Below are 14,216 nucleotides of genomic sequence, written 5' to 3'. Positions count from 1 at the left end.
GAGATTGACCACTTTTAGCGTGTACAGTTCTATGAGTTTTGACTAATGTATGCAATCAGGGAACCACCACCACAAATTGATTCATAGAGTTAACATTTTCTCGAGTGAAATAGGGATTTCTGGGTATACCCGTGTTACTAAAAAGCCTATAGTCTAGAATATTTTTGAATAAATGCAGAATTCTTGCTCTCAAATCTCTGACAAACACTGATGAAAATGGTAAAATCACTCTACCTTTTGGAGGATCCTCTGTGTCTCAATCACAAAGAGGAGTGATTTGTAAATTAGCAAAGTCATTGTTTGGTCAAATGGTTCTATTGAAAATAATTTTACCAGTACTCAGAAATAGTTTGTGGCTTTCCTTCTTAAGAATAATAAATATCTCAGGGGCGCCTGGGTGGCTCAGTCGGTTAAGCATCCGACTTCAGCTCAGGTCACGATCTCACGGTCCGTGAGTTTGAGCCCCGCGTCGGGCTCTGGGCTGATGGCTCAGAGCCTGAAGCCTGCTTCCGATTCTGTGTCTCCCTCTCTCTCTGCCCCTCCCCCGTTCATGCTCTATCTCTCTCTGTCTCAAAAATAAATAAACGTTAAAAAAAATTAAAAAAAAGAATAATAAATATTTCCCTTGTTTATATATATTTTTTAATTTTTTAAATGTTCATTTATTAAAATTTTTTTTTACATTTATTTATTTTTGAGAGACAGAGAGAGACAGAGCATGAGCAGGAAGGGGCAGAGAGAGAAGGAGACACAGAATCTGAAGCAGGCTCCAGGCTCCAAGCTGTTAGCACAGAGCGCGATGTGGGGCTTGAACTCACGAGTAGTGAGATCATGACCTGCGTGGAAGTCAGACACTTAACCAACTGAGCCACACAAGTGCCCCACCCTTGTATATATATTGCTTTGCATTTTTCCCACTGAGAGTGCAAAAGTCCACCCGTTGGAATACTATGATTGCCTTGTGGTAGGTGAGGTCTTGCACTGTGGGATGGAATCAGTGCAGTCTTAATGCAGGCCAAGGTGCTACCTGCTTGTTTGATTTTCATTTTTTCTTAAACAAGGTAGTTCTTTATGGATGCAGATAATGTACTGAATTAACAATAACAATGGGAAAGGACACAAACAATGATGTTCCACACCACGGCTTAAACAAAACCTGCCCTTTCTTAACTAATCTGGATTTTTATTTGGACAGTTATTATTATTATTGTTTTTATTATGCAATGGTTCTCAACCTTGGCTGCATATAATAATCACAGAGGAGCTTTAAAAACAAATAAACAGGGGCACCTGGGTGGCTCAGTTGGTTAATCATCTGACTTCAGCTCAGGTCATGATCTCATGGTTTGTGAGTTCAAGCCCTGCGTCGGGCTCTGTGCTGACAGCTTGGAACCTGGAGCCTGCTTTGGATTCTGTGTCTCCCTCTCTCTCTGCTCCTCCCCCACTAATGCTCTGTCTGTCTGTCTGTCTCTCCCTCTCTCTCAAAAATGAATAAACGTTAAAAAAAATTAAAAAAAAAACAAATAAACAAATATGATGCAGGGCCCATCTCAGAACAAGGCTGAAATTAAAATCTGAGTGGCACCTGGGAATCAGAAACAGTTAAGGCTCCCTGGGGATATTCTATTATGCCACCTCGATTGAGAGCCAGAACTGCTACTCTAGCTGGGCACAAAACTTCCTGCGTGGTTTTGAAGGTCTTCCCTCCGAAGGTTGGCCAGAGCTGGGGGTAGCCTACTGGAGGGGGAAGATTCCAGAGCAGAGGTTAAAGGACCTGTATTAGTTCCAGCTAGCAGAGTAAACTGGACCTCTTTGGGCATTTGTTTCAGGACCAAGAGAAGGCGAAGTGAGTGAGGTGCCTCGAGTGCAAAATTTAAGGAGACACTGGATCCTTACTGCACTTGATCCTGAGAATACATGCCTCTTTAAATTTTGCACCCCCAGTACCTTATTTGCCTTACTCTATTCCCTCATCTGCTGGGTTTCTCATCTGTAAACTGATGAGGCAGGCTTGACTACTATCTTTCCCAGTGCTAATATTTTATGTCCCAAACATAAACCTTAGGCCAAGCTAGAAGAAAATGAAAACTTGTGTAATAATCTGGTTTAGTTCAGTCAGTAGCCAAAGCGGAATAATTCAGACCAAAGGTACTCTCTTCTTCTGCAACAGGAGGGCAGATTTTCTTTGTTCTGGTCTTCAGGAAGGTTGTATGAACATTCCTCAGTGCATATTCCTTAATGCTATCAACGGTCCTCAGACCTCTGCTTCTAGCACTTGTCTTTGACTTTTAGCCCAGGCCATCTACAAATTGCTATGCGTTTGCTTGTGCAACCTAAAAAGTGTCAAAATATGTGTGTTAGTTGGGAAGGACTGAGTTAAGTGTATCCCTGGCTGTGCCCCCTAGGGGTAATATGTATTTTATTTTAAAACTGAAATAACTTGAAAGGAAGGCTTGGGGAGGGGGGGGCAGGGAGCATGTGAAGTTAGCTCCTCCTGACAAGTGAGAGACAATTGTTAAATTTTCAGGAATTGGGTGATACGGCCATCATTAAAAATTAACTTATAAGAACTTACAATTAAATAAATTCTATTTAAAAATGGAGGTAAAAAATATTCCAAATTCATCATGTACTAATTATTTGACTACATTTTACTACTATCACATTCTTGAGGTTGCTTAGGTCTATTGTACAGAAATTTTTTTTTCAACGTTTATTTATTTTTGGGACAGAGAGAGACAGAGCATGAACGGGGGGGGGGGGGGCAGAGAGAGAGGGAGACACAGAATCGGAAACAGGCTCCAGGCTCTGAGCCATCAGCCCAGAGCCTGACGCGGGGCTCGAACCCACGGACCGCGAGATCGTGACCTGGCTGAAGTCGGACGCTTAACCGACTGCGGCACCCAGGCGCCCCTGTACAGAAATATTAAATAATGGAGTATTGCTGAGCACCTCTCCCCAGCTGCACTCGGTGATATCACGCGGTAGCTGGGTATCAGCTGCAATAGGCGTCTTTATACCATGGAAATTGGCAAGTTGTGCAAATCACGGCTTTGTCACTTGGAGATTCAGTTGTTATACATTTGCCAGCACGCCACTGGCTTGGGTTAACTAATGAGTTGAAAAGTATGGTCCTTGGGATGTCCTATTGCCCCTTATAAAGCAGCTACATGTTAGTGGGGAGAGCTGGGCACTGACTAGTTCTGTTAGTACTTTTGAGAATACCGTCTCTGTCCTGCAATTTGCCCCCATCTCTGAAGCAGGCAAAAGTGCAGTGCTTGCCCCTGTCATCCCATAAGTTCACTGTGAAAAGAAAAACTTATTTTAACTGTCTAAAATAGTTCTGTGGTTTATGATTTGTGGTTTCATGAATGGGCTCTAAAAAAGCGAATGCCTCATGCAAACACAAGAGATCGTTACAGAGGATCACACAGTCTCAAGAGAACAGTCAACGGATACGAAGGCATATTTCTGTATTTAATTTAGTGTTTGGTTGGATGTGAGGAGCGATAGAATAATGTTCCAATGCCCATCTTTGGAATCTGTGCCCTTTTGGGGGAACTTGATGCACCGGAGCAGTTTTTAAGACGGCACATTTCAGTTACGCTGGGACACTTGAGTGGCTAAATTAACTCATGGCTCAAACTAAGTGCTATTAATAACTCAGAATTTTATGTTAAGATTATTCACTTGTAGGCATCTTTTTTTCACAGAAAAATACGTGTGAACAAAACGTAAAAGGATTAATTTAGCATCATATCCCGTGATTTCAATGTGGGGCGAAGTGGTAAGTTGTCACTGTATTTCCTTTGCCAATACTCACACTTGATCTGCAGCTGTGAACTGAGTTCGGGCCAGAGATGGACAATGTCACCCTCACTCTTGCCCCACTATGACCATTAGACATGATCTTGAGTTGTCTGAACCCAGCTCTGGACTATAGAGCCTTGGGGAAGTATAAGTTTATGGCAAGGAGTCTGAATCCATTTCAAACCTCAAAGCTTTTTTTTTGTCTTTTCTGTAAAATAATGACTATTTTTCAAATTCATCCAGATTCTGTTCCTATGAGCCAAACACAGTTTCATTTCAAGGCTTTACTGAATCCATAGAGTCTTTGGGTCATCAGGGCTTCCCTATGGTTAAATGGGTTGTCCCCTGGCCCAAAGTGCCTTGTATGAGGGGGCTCATACAAGGGTTGAAAACGAACCCCAATTCCTTTCCATGAGCCATTTGTCCTACTTTGGGGCTGAGTCATCCCCAGGTGGCACCATATTTTAACTGATCCATCTAGAAAGACTTCTTTCATCTCAATTTCATAAATGCATGTAAACACCAGCAGGGGCTCTCTGGGCATTATATATGTTCTCTGCCAATAGATAGATATTAATAAACAACTACCAGAATACAGGTGTCCAAGTGTTTTTCCCTCAGAAAAAGAAATCTTTATGCCCCAAAAGGTTGGAAAATCCCGTGTGAGATCTTCAATCTGTTTGCACCCACATTTCTAATTCTTCTGTCAGTTCTCTCTGTGTGTGTGTGTGTGTGTGTGTGTGTGTGTGTGTGTGTGAGTGTATGTGTGTGTATGAACGCAGTTGGAAGTTCTCCCCTCAAACAGAGACCAGATTAACTGGAATTTTTTAGTCTCCATTCTTCCCCAGACTCTGGTGAAGATTCTATGAATATCATGGCTGTCATGGACCCATCCACACTCTACCAGCTAAGTTTTGCTGCACAAGATGCCCCAAAACTTATGTTAAAACAATAAACATTTATGATTTCTCATGATTCTATGGGTCAGCTAGATCAGCTCAGTTGGGGCTGGATGACCTAGCATGGCCTTACTTATATGTCTGGAGGTTGGCTCCATGACAGCTGGGGCACTGGGGAAACTTGACCATGTATCTTTTGTCATTCAGCAGGCTAGCTTGGGTTTATTCATTTAGCTGTGAGTTTCCCAAGAACACAAGAGAGTTAGCCCTGATGCACAAGCACTTTGACAGCCTCTGCTCGCACCCTGTTTGCTCAAGTCCCATCAGCAAAGCAAGTAGCAAGTTCAGCTCAGAGTCTGAGTAGGAGGACACGGCCAACTGGCATTGATAGAAATTGTGGGCACGTTTACAAATTACTGTGCTCACTGATTTTAAAGACATTAAGGAACAAAATTCTACTTCCAGTTTCTACCAGAAAAAAAAGAACTGTTTCTTGCCTTGCCTAACATTATAGCTATGTAATTTTAAAGTTTCCAATAGCTACATTACAAGAAGCAAAAAGAAACAGATAAAATGAATTTCCATAATGTATTTTATTTAACCCAATATATCCAACATTATCATTTCAGCATATAATCAATATAAAGAATTACGAGATATTTTTCTTTTTACTTTTTCATACTCAATTTTCCAAATCTGGTGTACATTTCATACTAAGAGTACGTCTGAATTTGGACCAGCTGCATTTCAAGTGCAATAGCTACACAGGGCTTATGTCTACCTCACTAGACAGCACAACTTTAGAACATGGGCTTCATGTCTTTATTTACATGAGAAAACCGAGGCTCAGGGAGGATAAGTAGTTTTCCTAAGGTCACGTGGCTGGCAAGTGGTTGACCCGGGATTCAATCCTAGGTTAGCTGGACACCAAAGGCTTTACTCTTTCTACTGTACCACATTGGCTGCTTCAACAGGCAGGATTTTGGGGGGGGGGGGTGGGGTGGGGGGAGGAAGCACTGGATCACAGCCTTGCTTTTGAGATGTAAACCATTTCCCTTTTCCTTAGCCCATGGGGTCTAAATCTATCTCTGACTTCCAAGCCTTCCACAGTTTAGCCTTTAGTGGTTCATTCCCACTGTTCTCCATTCATGCCAGTCTCCCTTCCCACCCTGCACACATATTATATTAACTTGGACATAGTTTACTCCTGCACTACCTACCCTTCCGGTGTCAGTTCACCAACTCTTTGAAAGAAGATGGGCTCTTCTTTCTTTCCTGGTGGTGCTATATCTCCAGAAAGGTTGCGAAGGTCCCAGGAATATGAGGTATGTTAATGATTTCTCTTTATCTTCACATCACGCATTTTGTACTGTTCTTTCTTGGTAGTGGGAGCTTAATAAGTCAGTGACCCATCTGAGCTGGCATCAGAGGAAGGATCAGGGTGCTCAAAAGAAGGGCCTTGGATGATGGCCTCCAAGGCACCCTCTTTCTGTGAAAGGTAAGGAAGGCAGCTGGCTGACCACGTGACTATGCAGCAGGCACGGGGCAGCCTGGTACGTCAGAGGCCCTCAATAGATGTTTTGTTGGAAGAATGGATCGACTGTTCTTCTAAGTCAATTTGAGACCAAAAGCAGGGTTGGATTGACAGACTTCTCGCCACACCCACAAAACCGATAAACATAGTAATTTGCAAATATTATATAAATGCTGAGTGTAAATTTGGTAGCAGAATAAAAATGGATATTAATGACTGACAGTTAAAAACTGCTCAGTCTCTGATTGACCTTTTCCAACACTCTATTTTTCTATCTGAACAGAGTATATTTTCCAACATCTTTTATGTTCCTCTGGTGAAAAAAAACCCAGCGATTAAAGAATATTTCACTTTTGATCGTTCCTTTCAAACATTTTCCTGTTCTGTTTGAAGAAAGCATATTTTTCACCTTTTTTTTCCCCCCAACTCTGGTGAAACGTTGGAGCAGTTTTGGTTCTTGAGTTGTTTTTTTTTCCCCCACATAATTAAGCTGATTAGTATCCCATATGGAGTGGAAACAATTGGCTTCACGTATGCTGGTGGATGGTTACCCACAGAGCGGTCACTGTTTACATGCTTCCCATTTCCTTGTTAGATAAAGATCTGGCAGACTTGAACTCTGTGAACATTACAGCCTCTGGTTATCAGACATGCCTGTATCCTGTTTAGTGGTATGAGATGAGATAGGTATTCTATAATTTTGTACAGAAGGAACTTTGAAGATGCTTACCCAGCATCCATTTCCTTTCGCCTGTTTCTGGCGGCCCCCTGATTTGTTCAGGGAGTTTTGTTTGGGTCCATGCAGCCCTGAGGTTTAGGGAAGTTGACTCCACCTCCAGTTGCAGTGTGGGCTTGATTGGTCTGAATAATCTTCCCTCCTTGCCGCAGAAAAAGTCTAGGAATCCAGACCTTAGACAGTTAGTGTGTGACATTCCTCAGGCCAAAGGGATTGGTTCAGGGGTGGGCATCTGACCAAATTCTCGCCAATGAGATGATGCAATGGAAGGTTTGGCAGGAGTTTCAGAGTAAGAGGTCTCACTTTTTTTTTTCCATTTTAGAACATGAAATTAATTGAACACTGTGTCATCATTAAAAGTACTATTTTCAAGAGATTTATAATGATGTGGAAAATTATTATGACATAATATTAAATAAAAAGGATTCAAAATTGCTAACACTCTAGAATCTTAACAATTGCAAAAACCCGTTAGAAGAAAAATGCTAAAGGAGTGGTTTTCTGAGTGACTGAGTTACGATTTTCAATCTGTTTGTCTCTATTTTTCAAGTTTTTTACAGTGCACATGTGACATCTATTGTCTAGGGTAAAGAGTGTTTAAGAGGTCTCACTCTTAACAGCCGTGTTACTGAGTGGAGTGGTCCCTCTTCTTTGGACATTGTTATGGCCAGACTGCAAAGCCAGGAGATGCTACTGTCACCTTGCCGTCAGCCTGACTATGCTGCGAACCCACAAAAGAGGGAGGGACCAAGCAGATGATAGAGAGGCAGTTTGGAGGCTGATGGAACCACACTTGATGGCTATTGTACATCTTTACTCTTTTAGTTGCATGAGTCAGTAAATCCCCTTTAAGGTATGAACCAGTTGAAATGGAGTTTCTGTTACTTTTAGCCAAAGGCATCACTACTGATATAGACAATTTTACCAAAGAAATGTGAATCAAAAAATGAGAAGTCAGCTTAACATAAATGTGTGGATGCATATAGGAAACACAATACAAAGCAGGCCTGGGTGGAGTATAGTGTCCCCCCTACCCCCACCCCCACTTCTATCTTCCAAATGAAGAAATGAGTTCATAGAGTTTCGACAAAGCTTTGAAGGGACAGAGCCAGAGTTCCTGCTAGGCTTATAAACCCTAGATATTAACAAAAAGCTGTACTTTGACAAATTCCTTCAGAGAAGCCCTATGGGCAACTTGATACCAGACCCTACCTTCACCTGATCTTAACAGCCAAGCCCAAAGCCTCCTACTTTTTTGTTCATAAAATATTTGAACAGAAAACAGTTCGGAGTATATCCTGGTTTTCGACCCAAGGTTCTTCCTTGATAACCTTGCCGTTTTTCTTCGAGTGATTTGTTTTTTCTTTCTGAAAAAATGCTTAAGAAGATAAGTCCTTCACTTACCTAGACACGAGCATGGCACCCTGATAAAAATAGTGTAGTCAGATTCTGTCTGAACCTCACTTTCTACCCCCAAGCAATTTGTCAAGATATTTTCCTAAATATAGAGATTTCTCCTGCCAAGAATTCTGCCTGGCAGTTGTCAGGCAATGAAATTGCAATCTCCTGATTACCAATGAATGAACGAATAAATGGTCCTTCCACCAAGAGATGACATCATACTGTATAGATTTACTGCTACTCTTTTTTTTTTTTAAGTTTATTTATCTTGAGGGGTGGGAGGTGGAGAGAGAGAGAGAATCCCAAGCAGGGTTTGCACTAACAGTGCCCCGACTTGGGGCTCAATCCCACTAACTGTGAGATCATGACCTGAACTGACACCAAGAGTCATGCTTAATCGACTGAACACCCCCCCCCCCCTGCCCACCCAGGTGCCCCTACCCTATTGCTACTCTTTTGAAGAATCTATTACAGTCCTGGTCTAGAGTGCTACTACCTTTATCTTTTAAAAGGGCTCTGAACTCTCTGAGGTTCAACGCTAGGATGAAATATTTTTAAAACTTTCCCCAATATTTGACAATGGATATTATGTCATTATTTACCTTGCAACTATTATTTTGGCACATTGTAAAGCACCGGTAATATGGCCATTTCAGAGTTACACTTGTCTAGTTACTTAACCCTGAAGTTCCTTTTTAAAGGGAATGGTGTGGACAAATGGGTGCATGAAGCATATTTCAGGGAACAGTGAACTGACCAGTATGACTGGAGCAGAGAATAATGGGGAAGTGTTTTCAAATGTAATGTAGAAAATCTTAAAACCCAAACTAAAAAGTTTTCTCCCATGGGTGTATGTTTCTAGATGTGGGAGGAATGAGGACTGCAGGCTTTAAGAAGGTGAATGTGATTGCAGGGTGCGTGACTCTGAGGCTGGGGCCTATTTCAGATGACATGAAGGGGCCCATGTGCCACTGGAACAGCATGACGCGGGAGTGGCAAAAAGAGTGGGAACCATGAACCAGAGTAGAAGATGTTAGGAAGACAGAGAATTGACTTCGCTTGGGGACCAACTGGGTAAGGAAGTCCAGACAGAGAGGTGCATCAAAAGTGATCCTAAGTTTTGGGGCGCCTGGGTGGCGCAGTTGGTTAAGCGTCCGACTTCAGCCAGGTCACGATCTCGCGGTCCGTGAGTTCGAGCCCCGCGTCGGGCTCTGGGCTGATGGCTCAGAGCCTGGAGCCTGCTTCCGATTCTGTGTCTCCCTCTCTCTCTGCCCCTCCCCCGTTCATGCTCTGTCTCTCTCTGTCCCAAAAATAAATAAACGTTGAAAAAAAAATTTAAAAAAAAAAAAGTGATCCTAAGTTTCAAAGCCTCCATAATGGGTGGATGAAATTACCACTGGAAATGTCAGGAAATGCAGAAAAGAGAGGCAGTATTAGGAGATAAGAAAAAGGAATCTGTTCCCCAAACGACTGAGTTTGGGATGATAGTAGGACAAGAGGTAGTGCTGCCCATTAGGCAGTTGGAAAGATGTAACTAGAGCTGGTCAGGGCTGGAAGTAAGATCTGGGAGCTGTTGCCTCCTCAATTCCTCTTTTCTTCTGAGTAGAATCCCACCTGTGTTTGGGTTGCAATGGCTCAGACAGGGAGGATAAATCATGACTGGCCAAGGTCCAAACATGATAACTTATTTCCCTTTGGTTGGTCAAGGGGTGAACATGTGATCCAATTCTGGCCAATGGCCAAGGGACTTCTGGAAGGATTTTCTTCCTGATAAAACAGACCTCCATGAGGAGAAGGCCATTTGGCTTTCATTTCTTTCCTTCCTGCTTGCGACCCTGTCAGGAGAGAATGGGATTGTTGGAGAGATGTGGCTTGACGTGTTGAGAGATATGGCTGACACATATGTCACAGTGATGGTGACAAAGCGGAAAGAGAGTAAGAACCTTTGGTCAGTCACTGGTGTCCTTGTTGATCTGCTGAACCAAGTCTGGAATTGCCTACCTCCAGACTTCTTGTTACACACAAGTTTATTAAATGTCTTTGTTACTTATGTTGTTGTTAGTTGGTATTTTATTACTTTCCCCTGAACATATCTTAACTAAAACAGATGTAATTACTAATGCCTGTGAGAACTGACATAATCTGAGAGGGAGGGAGTAAGAGAAAGACAGAACCTGGAGATATACCCATATTAGGAGATGGGAGCTTTTCACTAATCAAACCTTAAGATTTTTAATAAAAAAGGTACATAGGAAATTTGTTTTTAATTATGAAAACATACCACACACAAACATACACTCCTACAATCTCCTTCCTCCAACCACACATTCCAGAGAGCATATGTTCCAAATGAAAGGTCAAAAAGGAGATGGGTTTCAGTTTGGAGCTATAGGAGGGCAATTATTTCTCTAATGTGGTTTGCTTCCTGTTGCTAAAACTGAGTCCCTTCAAATGAGATTGTTTGCTAAGTGAGGCGTCTCCTTCCTCTTCCACCCTTGGATGAATTAGGGAGCAAGAGGAATCAGTCAAGTTTCCTCACTGTGATGGGCCGAGGAGCTCTGTGTATTCCCTGTGGATAGTGGCCTGCCACTGGAGAGGCCACAGGCTGGAGCAAGGAGCTGACTCATAGGGTAAGGAGAAAATGGCCTGGATCTTTCACAGAGGTAAGCAGTGTCCAATTGCACTGGGGGGAGGAGGGAGAGGTTATGACAAAGAAAGCCGTATCTATTCCACTGAGCAATTAATGCCATTATTTTTCTTCAAAAAGCATTTTCTCTTAAGCCATCGAGGATAATTTAGCCTCCATCTTGACAGAATGTACTAATGACTGCTAATGGATACATTCTTTTAATAAATGAAGAGGCACAAGAAAATTGTCTGATATTAAACAGAGTCCCACATGTCTTATCGGAGTCTATAATGGCCCTATCAAGTGACCTAAATGAAAGAAATGTGACTCTTCAGGGGTTAAAGAAGTCTATTTTTTCTTAGTGCAATATAAATTCGCTGCTAGGGAGAACAGTAATTCATTGGTCTATCCTAAGAAATGTTTAAAAGGGGGGCCATATCTCAAGTTAAATGATGCATTTCCTATTGGTAGCGAAGAAAATATGAAATAGAACCTCTGTGCAGTGTGGATATATATAAATAGCCTCTTATCTGGCAATAGAGCCCAAAACTCTTTTGGGTCTTTGATCCTTGGAATTTTTAGCCCAGAAGTTGAAGAGCCTGGTAATTTGTTATTAATTTTGTCCAATTTTTTTCAATACCTTCCAGGGTGCTTTTTGTTGGTTGGTATGATTTGGTAATTTTAAACTCTATTCTTGGAAATGTTTCTCCAGATTCAAGTAATTCCTAGTACTCTACCTTCAGTGGGACACTTCTAAAAATGAATAAAGAATTCCAACAAATCAATAAGAAAAAGACAAACAACCCAAAAGAAAAATGGATAAAAGAAATGAACCAGAAAATCAAAGAAGAAGAAATGGCCAATAATGATATGAAAAGATGAATGATCTGTATTATAGTCTTTTGCAACTTGCTGTTTGCAATACAACACTATGACTCTAAGCTTTTCATCCACCCGTGGTATTGTGTGTGGCAATATTCATTTTCACTAGTGTGACAGTATTTCATTGGGTGAGTACTCCACAATTCTATTCTCCCCAAAATACATGTAGCGTGAATCTATATTTATAATGCTCAAAAACAGCTACAAATCATATATTATATTGCAAAACAATACTTGATAGAACTATTTTTTTTTTAAAGCCAAGTAATGATAAAGACAAATTTCAAGATAATGTTTCCTTGGGGAAGGGGGAGATTGACATTGGGGATGGGATGAGAGAATGTATCTGTTATCTATTGCTGCATAAGGAACCATACTGAAGCTTAGTGGCTTAAAACAAAAATCAATTATTTCTCATGATTCTCTGGGTCAAGACTTCCCACAGGGTTCTTCCACACAGAACCATCTGGCCCTCTCGTGCAACTGCATTCAGCGGGACTGGGCTGGATGGTCAAGATGGCCACCCTCAAGGCTGCTATGCCGTGGACCTTTTCTACTTGATTTCTCTCACCATGTGGTGTCTCATCCTCCAGGGCCTCTTTTTCCATGTGGCCTTTCCCTCCAGCAGGGTAGACTGGATGTTCTTTACAAGGAGAAAACACCCACACAGTACTTGTGTAATTAAAACTTAATTACAATTAAAATATATTACCTAATGGAGGAGTGCTCTGTGGCCAGATTGTTTTTGGAAATGCTGCATACAGCATCCCCTGTTAGAGCTTCATAATGCAAAAAATAAAAAAAATTAAAAAAAATAAAACTTGCTAAAGGCTTTGAGAAGTCTCCCAAGGAGCAAAGAAGAAAAGACCTGCTTTGGTGAAAGGAGCTGGTAAGAGAAGGCAGAAGCGCTCCACCTTCTCTGTCCTCAGGGATATAGGAAGGGAGTACTGAGGTAGAGAAAGCTCGAAGGCTGGGGCTCATCATCTGAACTCTGCTACTCCTGCTCCTTCAAAGCGCAGTGTAACTGAGGGAGGCTCTGACAGCCTCACACGTGAGGCCAGAAGTGGCCTGGAGGCCAGAGAGTCAACAGTGCTGCTCCTGGAATTAGGTCACCTAGGTCCCAGTCCCTCCCCGCTGCCCTGCCCTGCTCTTGAATTAGCTCATTTTCCTGACTCCTATCTCTAATTTGCTTTAACCCCTCTGACCTGCTTTTAATGTTTATTTATTTTTGAGAGAGAGAGAGAGAGAGAGGGACAGAGCACGAGCAGGGGAGGGGCAGAGAGAGAGAGAGAGAGAGGGAGACACAGAATCCGAAGCAGACTCCAGGCTCCGAGCGGTCAGCAAAGAGCCTAACGCAGGGCTCGAACTCACGAAATGTGAGATCATGACCTGAGCCGAAGCCGGATGTTCACCGACTGAGCCACCCAGGCATTCCACCTCTGACCTGCTTTGATCAGTTATCCTCTTTGTATTTGTGGATCTTCAGTTTGTCTCTTCTGCCTGGTGGCCTTAAGCTCGTAGGACTTGCTTCTCTCTCTTCCTTTCCTTTTATTTAATGTGAAAGTTAATCCATAACAATTTTAACAAACTCAAATAATACCCCCAAGACAAAAGCCTCCCCTTGTCTGTTCCTGTCCCACTATTCTACTGTCAACTAAGTTTCCTTCCAGAGGAGTCTCTGTTTATGTAAACACACATATGCATCCATGTGTGTGTATTTGAACAAAATGGTATGAATATGTTAATATACTTCCATGATCTCCCTTTCCACTTACTATTATAACGTGTACATATAGTCTTTGCAAGTTGGTGCATAAATACTGATATAATAGCTGTCGTACTCCAAAGTGCATAGGTTCCTTTACTGATTTAGCTGTTACCCTCTTGATCAACATTTATGTTGCTCCTTTTTTTCTGCCATTGTAACCAGTGTGGCAGTGATCACCCTTGTATGTGAATTTTAGCATATTCAAGCGAACGTATGAGGAACTCCAGAAAAGACAGTGCTGGCTGGATCTTAGGGCATGCCTGGCCTTCCTTGTCTCATTGCCCTTTTGACCCTGATGTCCTAGAGACCTCTGCTGTCACCCACCTGTGTGCCTGGACCACTCTACAGCTCACCCATTCCAGGACCTGTCTTCCCTGCCCTTCCTTGGGGAGCTAATCCCTTATCACCTGCTCTCTGGAGCTCTGCCCTGGCTGCCTAAGTTGATCTCATCGGTTGACAACTATGCCTCGGTTACTGCACTTGCCACGTTGTGTTACCATGATTTTTCTACTTGTCTAATTTCCCCACTAGACCAGAAATTTCCAAACGCATCATCA

The 14,216-nt window shown here is 42.2% G+C and overlaps 1 long non-coding RNA gene across 2 annotated transcripts in view; it reads left to right on the top strand.

The window, feature by feature from the left end:
* LOC125175582 (uncharacterized) overlaps positions 1-12,560 on the top strand; it is a 39,728-nt gene extending 27,168 nt beyond the window's left edge. For both annotated transcript variants that reach the window (XR_007155884.1, XR_007155883.1), the window contains 3 exons: positions 3,714-3,787; positions 6,096-6,207; positions 10,889-12,560. This is a non-coding gene — a long non-coding RNA (uncharacterized LOC125175582). The remainder of the gene's footprint in view (positions 1-3,713; positions 3,788-6,095; positions 6,208-10,888) is intronic.
* Positions 12,561-14,216: the final 1,656 nt, after the last annotated feature.

The sequence above is a fragment of the Prionailurus viverrinus genome, chromosome C2 (assembly GCF_022837055.1).
Source record: "Prionailurus viverrinus isolate Anna chromosome C2, UM_Priviv_1.0, whole genome shotgun sequence".
NCBI classification, from domain to species: Eukaryota; Metazoa; Chordata; class Mammalia; order Carnivora; family Felidae; genus Prionailurus; species Prionailurus viverrinus.
Note: the sequence above shows the minus strand (reverse complement) of the source record. Positions and strands in the feature narration are given on the sequence as shown.